The sequence below is a fragment of the Perissodus microlepis genome, chromosome 17 (assembly GCF_051167445.1).
Source record: "Perissodus microlepis isolate ML-2025 ecotype Zambia chromosome 17, ASM5116744v1, whole genome shotgun sequence".
In the NCBI taxonomy this organism is placed as follows: Eukaryota; Metazoa; Chordata; class Actinopteri; order Cichliformes; family Cichlidae; genus Perissodus; species Perissodus microlepis.
The window spans coordinates 20,307,726-20,324,232 of NC_140477.1; positions in this window are offsets into that span (position 1 = coordinate 20,307,726).

Sequence of the window (16,507 nt, forward strand, 5' to 3'; positions counted from 1 at the left end):
ATTAACATCATCATACCTTTGAGTAAATATCATATCCATCGTGCTAAATGGAGGAACGCTAAGCCTTCTCTCCCTGGTTTTATTGATGATTTTAAGATATTTTTTTCTTTGCTAAAAAAGACAAAAAGCACATATGCCAGAAAAATAACCAGGATAATGCCCGTCTCCTGCTATTCTAAATTTTGACTTATGCTGAGGCTAATATATTGTTAAGTAATGCAGCTGTCTCACTAAGGTCCAGAATCGATTCGTTCCACAATTCGATTCAATTCGATTCGATTCAATTCGATTTGATTCTGGGAAATTTTGACAGTCAGAAATATTATAATTCAGATCAGTACATTTACATATTTTTGTATCTAAAAAAAGGAAGCTGACACACGCAAGACTTTATCAAAGGTATAAGCGTCACAGCAGATGCCTTTGTGTAAAAGTAGCTGAAGATAAAACACAGAAAAACATGAAGGTGATTTTTCCTGGCCTGGAATTTTATAAAAAATATTCTGCAGTACATCAAAAACGAAACAAAACCATTAATCAACATATGAACGTTACCTCTGACGTTCCAGCGGTTTTATTAGAGACGCGGCTAAGCGTTTTGCATTTTGCATAATTTTAAAAAGTTTAAATTTGTTCAGTATTGAACGGCAGAAATTAGGTTTTCTTTTCGAAAGTATGTAAAATAAAAAAAAATAAAAAACATCGGCCGACAGCGCTGTAAACTACGGAGCCCCGGAGGGGACATGGGAGAAAAAAAAATTAAGACGGACTTTTGCGAGATCTCGCAAAACTAACTCGGGATCTCGCAAAAGTTTTGCGAGATCTCGCAAAACAAACTCGGGATCTCGCAAAACTTTTGCGAGCTCTCGCAAAACAAACTCGGGATCTCGCAAAACTTTTGCGAGATCTCGCAAAACAAACTCGGGATCTCGCAAAACAAACTCGGGATCTCGCAAAACAAACTCTTTTAGCCACATTCTTCCCGTTAGCTCGAAGCTAACGGGAGGTCGAGACCTCCCGCTAGCTTCGAGCTAACGGGAGGTCGAGACCTACTACAGCCGGAGGAACACCGCTTTCCTGGCACATCGTGCCTCGACCTCCCGGTCGGCTTCGAGCCGGCGTCCGAAGAATGCGGCTAAAACTTTTGCGAGAGCTCGCAAAAGTTTTGCGAGATCCCGAGTTTGTTTTGCGAGATCTCGCAAAAGTTTTGCGAGATCCCGAGTTTGTTTTGCAAGAGCTCGCAAAAGTTTTGCGAGATCCCGAGTTTGTTTTGCGAGATCTCGCAAAAGTTTTGCGAGATCCCGAGTTAGTTTTGCGAGATCTCGCAAAAGTCCGTCTTAATTTTTTTTTTCTCCCATGTCCCCTGCGGGGCTCCGTAGTAAACAACGGTAGACTTGTGCGTAACAAGCAAGCGAATAATGCAGAAAACAAATTTTTAGACGGGAAACTGTTCTTGAAGTACAGAGAGAGAGAGAAAGAGAGAGAGAGAGAGAGCTGTACATGAAGTGTGATTTTATTGTGGTGGAAGCAAAACAGTAAACGTCAGAGGGAATTCATGACGATGTTTATGTGAAGCTCAGTTTGGATCTTCTTTTGCTGCTGGTTCGGTCAATACTGTTTGGAGAGAGATAAAACTAACAGCTTTAGAATCGGCGCAAAAACGGCGTGAAAACAAAGCCGGACCCTCGACAGATCAGAATCAGCTAGCTGTCGGCTTTCAGCCCCGACCGTTTCCGTGCCGTCGGGTGAGAAAGGCGACATCTCACTGATTCTGATCCGCGGGTCCACGCTGTGTGTTTACGTCTTTGTGCAGAATCCGTGTACCTGCTCTCATTTACTGTCTTAGCTGTTTGGTGGTTGTTGAAATTTTGTGAGGTTTCACCTGAGATTCTGGTATTTCGGGCAAAATAAATTTATATTAAAAAAATCGATTCAGGATTTTAATGAATCAATTTCACGTTATCCAAGCTAGAATCGATTTTAATCGATTATAAAAACCCACCCCTAACTAGCAGGTTGCTGAGTAGACATCTGTGTAGTTGGTTTTTTTTTTTCTTTTTTTTTTATTAGTAATATTAACATACAAACAAAATGCACCATATATTACAGATTCAGAGAATAAACATTCCTTACATATTAGCAACTTTCATACATAGTGAAAAGAAAATATAAAGATGGGGTCACATAATTTAACAGATTATTAACTCACTAAATCAAAATCTTCCATAAAGGAAACAAAAAAAGCGGCCTTTTTCTTTTTAACTAAGGTCAAAGATTTAATCAACAGGTTTAAGTCGTTTTTCCAGTAAGCTAGTGTTGGTTTAGTCTTAAAAAAACGACATTTATGTATAAATTGCTTGCACAAGATTAATAACACATTAACACCATAATTAGCTTTCTTTTCTTTCAAAAACACTCCAAACATTATCATATTTAAGGTAAATGGGGTAATTTGAATCCCACTGGAATAAAGCCAGGTATGAAAATCCAACCAAAATATTTGTATAAAATTGCACAAAAAGAATAGATGGTCCAAATCCTCCTCTTCTGTTTCACAAAATACACAATTACCCGTTTCTATTTTGAATCTATCACTAAGGAGTCTATTTGTCGGGTAAATTTTATTCAAGATTTTAAATTGGACTTCTTTCCCTTTAGGAGGGATAGGGAAGGTGATATAATCAGTTCTTATTTTTTCAATTTCTTCCCTTTGGAAATCTTTTAATATGTAATTGCGTCTAAGTAAATTTGGAGAATAAAGACTCCTTAATGAAGATCTAAGAAACTTATTATTGCATTTAACATCACAAAATCGAATACCATCTATATATAATTGCCTTAACTTGGGGGAGATGTCAGAATATATTATATCATTTACAACTATGTTTTTAAGTGACAATGGAATGGATTTTATAACCCAATTAAATTTACTTTTAGAACATTGGATATTAAACTTTTGGCAAAAATCTTGATGTCCTAGAACATGTCCTTCCTCATCTACAAAATGGGCAATTGCCCAAACACCTTTTGATAACCAATCTTGAATAAAAATAGATTTTCTATTCATCAGTATATATCTATTGTTCCAAATTGGGCTATTATGTGGAGTGAAATTATGTTTAAATAACATTTTCCAATAAAGAAGGACCTGTTTATGGAATTCAGAGAATTTAACAGGTAGCTTAGTAATTTCAAAGTCACACTTTAGGAGAAAGTCGATACCCCCCAGTGTGTTAAAGACCTTACTTGGTATAAAAAACCAAATGGAGTGTGGATTATTTAGGAAGGATTTTAACCATTTAAGTTTCAAAACACCATTCATTATATCAAAATCAATTGCGTTTCCACCGCCTTCAATGCATGGTTTAACCAAATCATCTTTAGATATATAATGGCACTTATTCCTCCAAATAAAATTAAAATTCAAGCTATTAATTGTTTTAATAACTTTATTTGATATTGATAAAGAGTAAGCTGGATATATAAATCTACAGGGAGTGCAGAATTATTAGGCAAGTTGTATTTTTGAGGAATAATTTTATTATTGAACAACAACATAATGTGTGCATAATTATTAGGCAACTTAACAAAAAACAAATATATACCCATTTCAATTATTTATTTTTACCAGTGAAACCAATATAACATCTCCACATTCACAAATATACATTTCTGACATTCAAAAACAAAACAAAAACAAATCAGCGACCAATATAGCCACCTTTCTTTGCAAGGACACTCAAAAGCCTGCCATCCATGGATTCTGTCAGTGTTTTGATCTGTTCACCATCAACATTGCGTGCAGCAGCAACCACAGCCTCCCAGACACTGTTCAGAGAGGTGTACTGTTTTCCCTCCTTGTAAATCTCACATTTGATGATGGACCACAGGTTCTCAATGGGGTTCAGATCAGGTGAACAAGGAGGCCATGTCATTAGTTTTTCTTCTTTTACACCCTTTCTTGCCAGCCACGCTGTGGAGTACTTGGACGCGTGTGATGGAGCATTGTCCTGCATGAAAATCATGTTTTTCTTGAAGGATGCAGACTTCTTCCTGTACCACTGCTTGAAGAAGGTGTCTTCCAGAAACTGGCAGTAGGACTGGGAGTTGAGCTTGACTCCATCCTCAACCCGAAAAGGCCCCACAAGCTCATCTTTGATGATACCAGCCCAAACCAGTACTCCACCTCCACCTTGCTGGCGTCTGAGTCGGACTGGAGCTCTCTGCCCTTTACCAATCCAGCCACGGGCCCATCCATCTGGCCCATCAAGACTCACTCTCATTTCATCAGTCCATAAAACCTTAGAAAAATCAGTCTTGAGATATTTCTTGGCCCAGTCTTGACGTTTCAGCTTGTGTGTCTTGTTCAGTGGTGGTCGTCTTTCAGCCTTTCTTACCTTGGCCATGTCTCTGAGTATTGCACACCTTGTGCTTTTGGGCACTCCAGTGATGTTGCAGCTCTGAAATATGGCCAAACTGGTGGCAAGTGGCATCTTGGCAGCTGCACGCTTGACTTTTCTCAGTTCATGGGCAATTATTTTGCGCCTTGGTTTTTCCACACGCTTCTTGCGACCCTGTTGACTATTTTGAATGAAACGCTTGATTGTTCGATGATCACGCTTCAGAAGCTTTGCAATTTTGAGACTGCTGCATCCCTCTGCAAGATATCTCACTATTTTTGACTTTTCTGAGCCTGTCAAGTCCTTCTTTTGACCCATTTTGCCAAAGGAAAGGACGTTGCCTAATAATTATGCACACCTGATATAGGGTGTTGATGTCATTAGACCACACCCCTTCTCATTACAGAGATGCACATCACCTAATATGCTTAATTGGTAGTAGGCTTTCGAGCCTATACAGCTTGGAGTAAGACAACATGCATGAAGAGGATGATGTGGACAAAATACTCATTTGCCTAATAATTCTGCACTCCCTGTAGATAAACTATCCATTTTGGTTAATAATATTCTTCCAAAAATTGTGATGTCCCTTTGTAACCACTTATTTAAGATTGTCTTACATTTGTCAACATTATCTATAATATTTACTTTTTCTAAGACTTTGTGATCTTTTGAAATTGTGATGCCCAAATATTTTACCTCCTTCTTCACCTTTATATCGTACAGTAATTGTGAATTACACTCCTTTAATGCCAATAGTTCACATTTATTTAAATGTAACTTTAAGCCTGAAGCTTTTGAGAATGTAGTGATTATTTGTTTTACCAGGGGAATCTGATGTTCATTTTTTAAGAAAAGAGTAGTGTCATCCGCAAGTTGACTAATTATTAAAAAATTATCCATAATCTCAATTCCGGCAACGCTGCTGTTTTTAATTAGAATTGCGAGCATCTCCACAACCATTATGAATAACAACAGAGAGCTTCCACACCCTTGCCTAATTCCTCTTTTGATGCTAAATCTTTTACCAGTACCATAGCCTAATGACACAGAGCTATTTATATCATTATACAGTATATCTATTATCTTCCTAAATTTATCCCCAAATCCAAATCGAGTTAGTGTTTCTAAAATAAAAGGATGTTCTACTGAATCGAAAGCTTTATAAAAGTCCATGAAAAGAATAAAACTGTCATCACTAATTAGATCATTGTAGTCCAGTAAGTCTAAAACCAACCTGATATTATTATGAATGTTCCTGTCTTTCAAAAACCCTGATTGTGTCTCACTAATTATACTTGAAACCCCTTGTTTGAGCCTTGTTGCAGCTGAGCTAGAGAAAATTTTATAATCTGTATTTAATAAAGTTATGGGCCTTAAGTTATCCAATTGTCGTTTATCTTTGTTTGGTTTAGGAATTAATGTAATTAATCCTTGTTTCATGCTAGACATCAATTCTCCCTTTTCAATACTGGCCAGTATAGCTTTGAATAAAATTTCCCTTAAGTCTTCCCAAAAAAATTGGAAGAAATTAACTGTAAGCCCATCTGGACCAGGGGATTTATTAAGCGCCATTTTCTTAACAGATGCATCTAACTCTTCAATTCTAAAGTCAGATTCACAAAATTCCTTAAATGATTCATCAATTTTAGGGATCAGATTATCTATTTGATCAAAAAAGACATCACAATCTGCTTGGGAGAACTGTGAGGAGTATAAATTGGAATAGAATGTAGAAGTTTCATTCTCCAAAATTTTAGGGTCGTCACATTCAATGCCATCAATTAACAGAGAAGATATAAAATTTCTTTTTTGTCTGCTCTTTTCTAAATTAAAAAAATATGAGGAATTTCTTTCCCCCTCCTCAATCCACTTGGCCCGTGAACGCACAAAAGCTCCTTCTGCTTTATTTAGGTAGAGCTGATCTAATTTAGTTTGCAACTCCATAAGTTTAGTCCTTTCTTGGCTATTTAGATCATCTTTACTACAGCAATAAGTAATTTCTTGGAATAATTTACATTCATATTCTCTTTGCTTTTGACTTATGTTTTTACTGAATTGAATACTAAATTCTCTAATTTTGAATTTAATGAATTCCCATTTACTGATATATCCTACAATTAGATGATCAGCCATAATATCTTTTATAATTTTTTTGACTATGTTGCAGTAGTCTTCATTTTGTAAAAGTTTGGCATTGAACTTCCAATAAGTTCTTTTATTTGATTGTCTAATTTCTGATTCTAAGCACAGTTCAATAAAGCAATGATCAGAAAGAGGTGCATTTGACATCACAACTTTTACAGTGTGGTTAAGAATGATGTCACTTCCTAGCCAATAGTCTATTCTAGATTTACAAGCTCCATTTGGTTTAAACCAGGAAAAGCTCTTAATTCCTGGATTTCTTACTCTCCAAATATCTGTTAAATTGTTATTTATCAAAAAATCTATAATTAGGTTGTTTTTTTGTGGTCTACCTGTCCTTGAGGGCCATCTATCAGTCCATTCATCAGGAGTCATATTCCAATCACCACCCATTAAAATATATTCCGTAGGGTATCGACCTTTAAGTTCAAAAATATTTAGAGTTATATCTTCTAACATAATTTTATTCTGACTTTCATTATTATATCCATAAACGTTGACTAAAATGAAAAACAAACTTTCAACTCTCATTACAGCAATCAACCAATGACCATTCAAGTCAGTCCGTTGTATTACAAAATCCCCAGGAAAGTTATTGAATAAAATTGCTACACCCCCCGACCTCGTTGAGCCATGGCTAAACAGGATTTTGCTACCCCATTGGTTTGACCAAAAAGATACATCACCATCAGATGAATGAGTCTCTTGTAGAAAAATACAGTTTGATTTTTTAACTTTGCAGTACAAAAATAAGGCTTTTCTTTTAACAGATTCTCTTAAACCCCTAACATTTAAAGAACCAAAACAAATGTTAACATTCAACATGAACTATAGACAGAATATCACTCACCACGTGAGAAAAAAGAAAAAAAGTACTAAATGCTGAGCTCCTCAGACCGCGAACAAGTTTCCACTATTTCAGTCTTTTGTCATTTTTAGTTCTCCTGTCTTTCCTCAACTTTGCGTCCATCAATGAAGGCATGTGGACCACGAAAGTAGGCTCGTTTACCCGCACGTCTTGCCTCCTCCACCAGAGGCCATAGGCGCTGTCGATCTTGTATGTCCTCCTGCAGCAACATCTCAGCGAAGCTGATGCCTTCTTGCTTGCAGGTTGAAGAATCTTTGGTGCGCCTCCACAATTCTTCTTTAATTCGCCTTTGTGTGAATAGAATAATGATGTTTCTGTTTCTGCCATCAACTCGTTTCCCTAAGCGGTGGACAATATCAACGGCCTCTTCTAAGTTCAAGTCAGGGGCAATCTTCTGAAGCGTTTGCAAAACCTTCACTCTAATGTTTTCGTCTTTGTCTTCCTTCACCCCTTTCAGCTTTAGGCACCACCTCATTCGGTAGCGCTCTTGTTCTCTCACTCTTCTTTTCAAGTCTTCGTTTTCTTTAAGCAGCTGTTCATTCGCATTTGTCAGTTTAACAACTTTCAGTTTGCAATCAACTATCTCTGCAGCATTAAACTCTACAGCCTTAGCCAAGCTGGCAACCATAGCTGCACTTTGTCTGTTTTGTTCTTTGATATCCTCCAGTTGTGCTTCAAATTTCTTGTCAAGTCCCATAATGGCTTCAAAAATAGTTTTATTGGCGATATCATCTTCCTTCTCTGAAGATTTTGTTCTTTTCTCCTCTGGAGGTTGTTTTGATGGAGTTGGCGGCGCCAACTCCCCGTTCTCGCTTGTTTAAGCCCACGTTGGCAGCTTCAGTGCTAGCATAGCCATGGTCACTGACTTTAGCATGCGACGACGTCTTAACATTGGGGTTTGACGGCACAAATTGCAGCTTTGCATTCTTAATAACCTTTTGGGCATTCATAGTTATAGTTCGAGTGGAAAGAGAATAAAGTTACTTAGTAAATTTTGCGGTCTTTCGGAGCTCCTGAAAAAACACGACTGTTCAAGCCGCCATCTTGGTGCCTCCCCAACATCTGTGTAGTGGTTTGTTTGAAATCTACCACTTTTTCCTTCAGTTTCCTTGTCAAGAATTAACTTCCTGTTTAACTGAAATGCCTTCCTGTTTAACTGAAATGCCTTCCTGTTCAACTGAAACGCCTTCCTGTTCAACTGAAATGCCTTCCTGTTCAACTGAAACGCCTTCCTGTTTAACTGAAATGCCTTCCTGTTCAACTGAAACGCCTTCCTGTTTAACTGAAATGCCTTGGTTTTTCAGTAGTGTGTGTGAGAGCGTTTCAGTAGTGTGTGTGAGAGCTAAAATTTCAGTAGTGTGTGTGAGAGCGTTTCAGTAGTGTGTGTGAGAGCGTTTCAGTAGTGTGTGTGAGAGCGTTTCAGTAATAATGTCCCTTACGGCACCTCATATAAAATACTTGAGGCTGAGCTCAAACTGAAAAGCAGCAAAACTTGACTGTAAATAACCTGCTTTTTGGAGCGTTTTGGTTGTCGCCATGTTGGTGTTTGGAGCTAGAAATGACTTGACTTGGAAGAGAGGATGCAATGCCACACTAGGCGCTACTGGTGGACTGCTTGGTTAGTGAGCTGCATACATGAATGTTATGATTGCCATCAAAGACAGAAGAAAAGGCAGATTGTTTACTTGTTTACCACACACATAGATCCTGCCGCACAGACTTCGGATAGGTACAATTAACCACACAGCAAAGGATTTTAGTTAACTGCACCATTCAGTGTGAAAAGGCAGCTGTGGCTCAGGAGGTAAAGCAAATGACCTGCCAGCAGAAGGTCAGATCCTGAACACCAAATTGCTCTTGATGCTTGTCTGCGTGTGTTTGAGAGACCATTAGGTATAACTGTGTGTCAATGGGTGAATGTAGTTAAATGTGCTTTAACTGCTCGGGGTAGAAACTCATTTCTTTACATTTAACAAAACACACCATCGTTCCCGACTTTAACCTTTATCTGTATTTGTTGTCTGAATCACAGAAGCCTGGTTCTGCTTGATGTTATTTCCTGTAAAAAGGGAGTTTTTCCTTCCCACTGTTGCCAAGTGCTCATAGTTTTCTCTGCATTATTGCATAGTCTTTTATAAAAAGCACGGTGAGGTGACTGTTGCTGTGATTAAGTGCTGTATAACTGAAACTGAATTGAATTAAAGCTGCCTGCTTTAACCTGTTTTTGGTTTTGAAGATGGACAGCTGCTCCGTCTAATCACCTGCAGGGAAAAGGCCTTCTTAGAGAAAGCCTATACACAAATACAGCATACATCCATTTATGATTGCTGTAATTATGTATTTATAATTTCAGTTCATTCATCAACTTACTCTGAAAATGGTTAAAAGCAGAAAACCGAGAACACACTTGATTTGTTTTTATTGGTAATGTGTGTCTGACGACACCTGCAGTCAATAAATCACCTGAAATGTCCTGTTTAAACAGCTCAGATCTGCTGGGACATGTTTGTTCAAACACACCTGTCTGCAAGATGGGCGCCAGTCAGCGGTGATTTCAGACTTTATCCAAGCTGCTGTCTTCAGGTACAATCCATGTGTAAGGACGGATTCAGTGTTCCATGATTCAGATCCTCAAAGACTCCCCAAAGTGTCCACTGTTCCTCGTCTTTCTCTGTGTGTGCAGCCGAGGGAAATCCCTCCTTTAAAGAATAAAAATGTTTTCTTGTGGTTGTATGCGGTGCTGTGTGGATTGTCTCTGTCTGTCAGCTGGACTTTGAGCTTTGAACAGGAAGAGGCAAGAGGCATTCGCACACCTGACAGAGGCGGACATCCATAAACCAGCCAGTCATATTCTGGAAGCACACGCATGCCGAGCCTCTCTGTAAATGTTGCTGTATTCTTTCTCCTCATCACCTCGTGATGTTTCACAGGAGGAATAAAAAAAGTGTTAACAAGCTGAATGAAAGCATCCACACACCAGAGGCTGCTGTTTCTGTCTTTGCTGTGCAGAAATTGGAGTTCGCATTTATACATCTGCGAAGCTGAGGGTGTAATGTGTGATTAAGTGGTTCGGTGTGAGTTTCAAACAATTAAATTTCTGTACTCTGATAAATATTCCCTCCGACACACCACACGTGATCTGTTTATTGGCTGTTTGGCTTCAAACGTCAGATTCAGACCGCAAAGAGTCGATAATTCAGAGATTTGTGGGGCGTGGTGGTGGTGTGACTGTACCTGCAGGCAGAAATGTGCCACATATGTAGTTCAGACAAATTTGTCTGAGTTACATAATCCGTAACCTATATGTAACCCTGGTTAACATAGCTAACAACAAATAAAAGCCTGTTAGTAAAAACAGTCATAAGAAAAATATTACAGGTGATAAATAGTCAATAAATAGATCATAATGGTTAGAAAATTCATTAAAAACATCAGCAATGATATAATTCATGGTATAGGATTTCATTCGTGTTTAAAAACAGGTCAAAAGGGTAAAAAACTTGCTAATTCATGGTGTTTTATGTTAATTCAGGAAAAATGGCTAAAATATGTGTTCAGACTCTTATTGTGAAAGGGCACGCAGCAGCTTGACTCCTGTGATAGCCACACCCAATCGGGTTGTTCCTTCTTTTTGATGCTGGAGAGGGAGAAATGCAGACAGTCCTCGCAGAGCTGCTGCTTAAATGAGTGAAAAAATAGTAAAAACAAGCCAGAAATCTACTTAAAGCCATTTTTGTGCTCTGGAGAATGTATTTTTGTTTTTCCAACCTGTCCTTGCCTTGGTGACGTTGTAAACATAACCGAACGGGACTTGGCCATTAAGGTTTGGATCGGGAAATGCCGAGCTAGAATCGGAGTTTGATCCGCTGAGCGAGAAACAAGATGGCGAGCCACCCACGGACCCATTGAACTGTACTGAGCAGAAAAAGGAAAATACGCCCCCTGCTGGACGTTGAGCTCTTTCGCTGAAAAAACTGGTAGGATTAATCCATACACCTCTGCAAAAGAACAGCGGACTTTCAAAGCACTGGATAATCATTCGGAGTAATTCCAGGATTAATAGTTAAAGGACACAGAGAGAACTTTCTTTTGTTTATTTGTTTGTTTAAGGGATTTATTCAGCCTTTTGCTGAATTGTTTTCAGTTTTTACATGTTTTTGTAATTTATTTTGGTCAACCTTACATTTTAATGCTGTAATGGTGTTAATGGAAATGTAAATAATTTTGTTGGGTTAAAACAAAATAAGACCTGGTTGAAATTTAAAGGTGAACCTAGACCAAGATTAAATTAAATCTTGGGCCTAAAGAACTGAACTTGATTTAAAATAACACCGTGTTAACTCAAATAGATCAAAGGATAAACTTGAACTTAGAACTTGAAATAAATAAGACAATAACCTAGGTTGAAAATAACATCCTTTTAAAGCCAAATAAAAGGTTTTGAGATAAATAGGATGAACTAACAGAACATACTGAACTAAAAAGGGGAAAGAAAATATCTTGTTTTCCTTTAATGTGTGATGTTGAATGTTTTATGTAATGTGTGTTAACTGTCTATTCTCTGTCTTCACAAAATAACAAGCCGGCAATTTAAACTTATTTTCTGGTCTGTGGTCTTTATCACATGCTACACTCATTACTACTCTAGTAGTCGAACCTAACTGGTCCTAGTATACTGTAACAACTCCAGAAGTGTTACAGAAGTGGCGAGCCAGCCAGGAGTAGTAATTGATCCCTCAAGCTTGTTTTCCTGACCCAGACCTCAAAAATAGGCCAAGTCCGGCAAAATGGAAATAGTTGACAGAGAGAATGTTAAAATCCCAAACTCAGTTATTGTTAGTGGGATTACAGGCACAGACGCTGATGAAGCTTTAAAAGACTTTTTAAGCAGATATGGTCGAACAGCGAGAACCCTTAAGATAGATGATCGCAAGTCTTCTTACCACAAAAATGTTATTGTGGAGTATGAGAGTGGAGCTGCTCTGTCGACACTTGAACCTTTACTACCCTACACACTTGAATGTCCGAATAAAGTCACTTATCAGATACGAGCCCTGTCACCTGAGTACATCGCAGCTGTTACCAACGTCGCCACCAACAGTTTTTTCAATGAACTGCAAAGCATTGCTAGACTTAGTGGCAAATCTTTTGAAGCTGTTCTGCATGAACACTTTTCCCAATGTGCTCAGTCAGTCACACACAGCATAGAAGCTCCTACCCCAGACGCATAAAGTGAACCAACAACCCAAGTACAAGGAAATGATCAACCTACCCAAAGTGAAACTGCAGAACCGATCAAAGCTAACGTATGCATCAGCGATTCTGAGTCAGTCAATCAGACACAACCAGATCTACAAACTACCATTCCGCAGAGCTTTATAACACACCCTGATGTGCAAAAGGTTGTAGTAGAGCACATAGTGCGAAGTGAAGCTCTTGTCTCACCAGTGAGCGCCTCCTTCCGCCTCAGAAATTTTTCAGGCAAACTGCCCTGTCCTAGTCATGAGGTGGACTTTGATACATGGCACCACAGTGTAGAGCTCATACTTCAAGATCCCAATCTGTCTGACTTGCAACGCTCGCGGAAAATCTTAGACAGTCTCGTACCGCCTGCTGCCAATGTGGTGAAACCTCTGGGCCCTGAAGCCTTGCCTTCAGCTTATCTTGAACTACTCCATTCAGCTTTTGGCACTGTGGAGGATGGCGATGAGCTTTTCGCCAAATTCCTCAACACATTACAAGATGCAGGTGAAAAGCCTTCACACTACCTCCATCGCTTGCAAACAGCTCTCTCAAAAGCTCTAAAAAGAGGTGGTGTCGTAGCTGGTGAAGCAGACCGACACCTTCTGCGTCAATTCTGTCGGGGGTGTTGGGATAATGCCTTGTTAACAGATCTTCAGCTCGAAAAGAAAAAAGATAAACCCCCCTCATTCACCGAGCTGCTGCTACAGTTGAGAGTAGAAGAGGACAAGCATACTGCAAAAGAAAGCCGAATGAAAAAACATTTTGCTGCCACCAGACCAAAAGTCGTCTCTCACTCTATTGCTGCAAATGCTGACTTTCCTGCGCTCACCATGCAAGACGATCTCACTGAAATGCGAACACAAATAACTGCGCTGCAGAATGAACTGACAAGATTGAAACCCCAGAAAGTAGACCCACCAGTAGATGCTCAAAAGGATCTGGTCACAGAACTAAAGGCACAAATCAGTCAGCTTCAAAGCCATCTCACAACATTAACCCCGAACCCTCCTACGAAAAAGTCCAACCCTCCAAAAGCTAATGCTAAGACCAACTCTAAAGTACCAGAACGAACCCCTTTGACATCCCAAGCTGCGAAGAGTAGGCCCAGGCCTGGTTACTGTTTCCAGTGCGGCGAAGACGGCCATATTGCCTCTGTGTGCCCAAATGACCCAAACCCGTCTTTAGTCACTGACAAAAGGAAACAGTTGAAAGAAAAACAGTTGCTGTGGGATAGACAAAACAAGCAAACACAGCCTTTAAACTAAAGGGAGCCCTCATTGCGGGACAAATGGGTGCTACGGATAAAACCAGTCCCACCGAACCTTCACATAAACCCAAAAAACGATTCTCAAACAATAAATCAGCCACTGTGAAACTACCTAAGGGTCTAATTGGAGCTAAGTACACTGCTCAAGTAAAAATCAATGATCAAGCTTGCAACTGCCTTCTTGATACCGGATCGCAAGTGACCACAGTGTCCCGATCGTTCTATGAAAACAATCTTGCAGACCTTGAAATCCATCCAATACAGGACCTGCTAGAAGTCGAAGCTGCAAATGGTCAGAATATCCCATATTCAGGCTATATTTGTGTCGACATTACCTTTCCAAAGAACTGTTTTGGTACTGAACTTACTGTGTCTTCTCTTGCATTAATTGTTCCAGACACACGCTCTAGTGTTCAGTCTTCTCTCTTAATTGGCACTAACACTCTTGACCTTGTCTTTGAAAGCCTCTCCTTGGCTAATACAGACCTCAGTATCCTGCCTTATGGTTATAGAGTAGTGCTGAGCGTGTTACAACAAAGACACAAGCAAAAAGAGGATGATAGCCTTGGTCTTGTCACTCTGTCAGGGAAAGAGCCTGAAGTCATTCCTGCAGGCCAAAGTCGAGTCTTAGAGGGTTTAGTCCACGCAAAAACTGAACACTCAGGCAGGTGGGTAGTAGTCGAGACCCCCTCTACATCCTCCTTGCCAGGTGGAGTCTTGGTCACCAACTGTCTACTTACCCTTGCTGAGAAACCCTCACAAAAGCTTCCAGTGGTCCTGCGAAATGAAAGTGAGCATGACATAGTTATCCCTGCGAAAAGTGTCATTGCTGAAATGCATGCTATTCAAGAGATCATACCAAACAGTCAGATCACAGAGCAGTCCAAACAGACTCCCAGCTCAAACCCTGCTGAGCTTAATCTTAACTTTGCTGATTCTCCAGTCCCTGCTGAATGGAAAGAACGAATGACACAAAAGTTAAGTGCTATGTCGGAGGGTTTTCGCTCTACACGATACAGACTTTGGTTGCACTAACAAAGTAAAACACCAACTCAAACTGAGCGATGAAACCCCCTTTAAGCACAAACCCCGTCCCGTACGACCACAAGATCTTGACGCCGTACGGAGGCATTTGCAAGAACTAAGCGATGCAGGTGTCATTCGTGAATTCGAGTCGCCATTTTCCTCACCGATAGTGGTGGTAAGGAAGAAGAACGGAGACGTAAGACTCTGTGTAGATTACCGCAAGTTGAATCTGAACACCATCAAAGACGCCTACGCGCTTCCTAACTTGGAAGAGGCATTCTCCGCCTTAACAGGATCGAAGTGGTTCTCGGTCCTTGACCTCAAAAGCGGGTACTACCAGATCGAGGTCGATGAGGCAGATAAGCACAAAACAGCCTTCGTATGTCCGATGGGGTTCTTCGAGTTCAACCGGATGCCCCAAGGCATAACAAATGCTCCCAGCACATTTCAAAGGCTGATGGAGAAATGTATGGGCGACATCAACCTTAAGGAAGTTCTGGTCTATCTAGACGACCTTATAGTTTACTCTGAAACCCTCGAACAACACGAGACCCGCCTTCTCCACGTGCTTAATCGTCTCAAAGAATACGGTCTGAAGCTATCGCCTGAAAAATGTATGTTTTTTCAGACGTCAGTTTGGTACTTAGGGCACATTGTCTCCCAAAACGGTGTAGAAACAGACCCTGAGAAAGTAGCAGCGTTAAAAACATGGCCAAGTCCCAAGAACTTGAAAGAACTCCGCTCCTTCTTAGGGTTTGCAGGGTATTATAGGCGGTTTATTAAGGACTTTTCTAAGATCGTAAAACCCCTTACCAACCTAACTGCCGGATACCCCCCACTGCGGAAAAGTAATAGCTCTAAGTCCAACTACGTCCAATACTTTCAGCCAAAAGCTCCTTTCGGGGAGAGATGGACAGAGAGTTGTCAGAAAGCGTTTGAGGCGATTATAGACAAACTGACTTCTGCCCCAATTCTAGGCTTTGCCGATCCCAAGTTGCCTTACGTATTGCACACAGATGCAAGCACAATCGGGTTAGGGGCAGCTCTTTATCAAGAGCAGGAAGGAGAGTTGCGAGTAATTGCATACGCAAGTAGAGGACTATCAAAAAGCGAAAGCCGTTATCCTGCTCATAAGCTTGAGTTTCTTGCCCTCAAGTGGGCTGTAATGGAAAAGTTTTGTGATTACTTATATGGCAGTCCTTTCACAGTAATAACTGACAGTAACCCTCTAACTTACATTTTGACCACCGCTAAGTTAGACGCGACGAGCTATCGCTGGTTGTCCGCCCTGTCCTCTTTCGAGTTCCAGCTTAGGTACAGAGCAGGCAAACAAAACATAGACGCAGATGGCCTATCTCGTCGTCCGCATCTCGAGCCATTGAATGACCTTGTCTCCCTAAAGGAACAGGAGCGGATCCGTCAGTTTGTGCAACACCACTTGCCTGGCACCGATCCTTTCACTCACGTTCCCACTCAAGCTGTCAGTGCAATCTGTGAGAAACATCTAGTCCTCCAGTCTCTTGACACAGACCATGCTCTCGCCTGCCCACTCGTAAC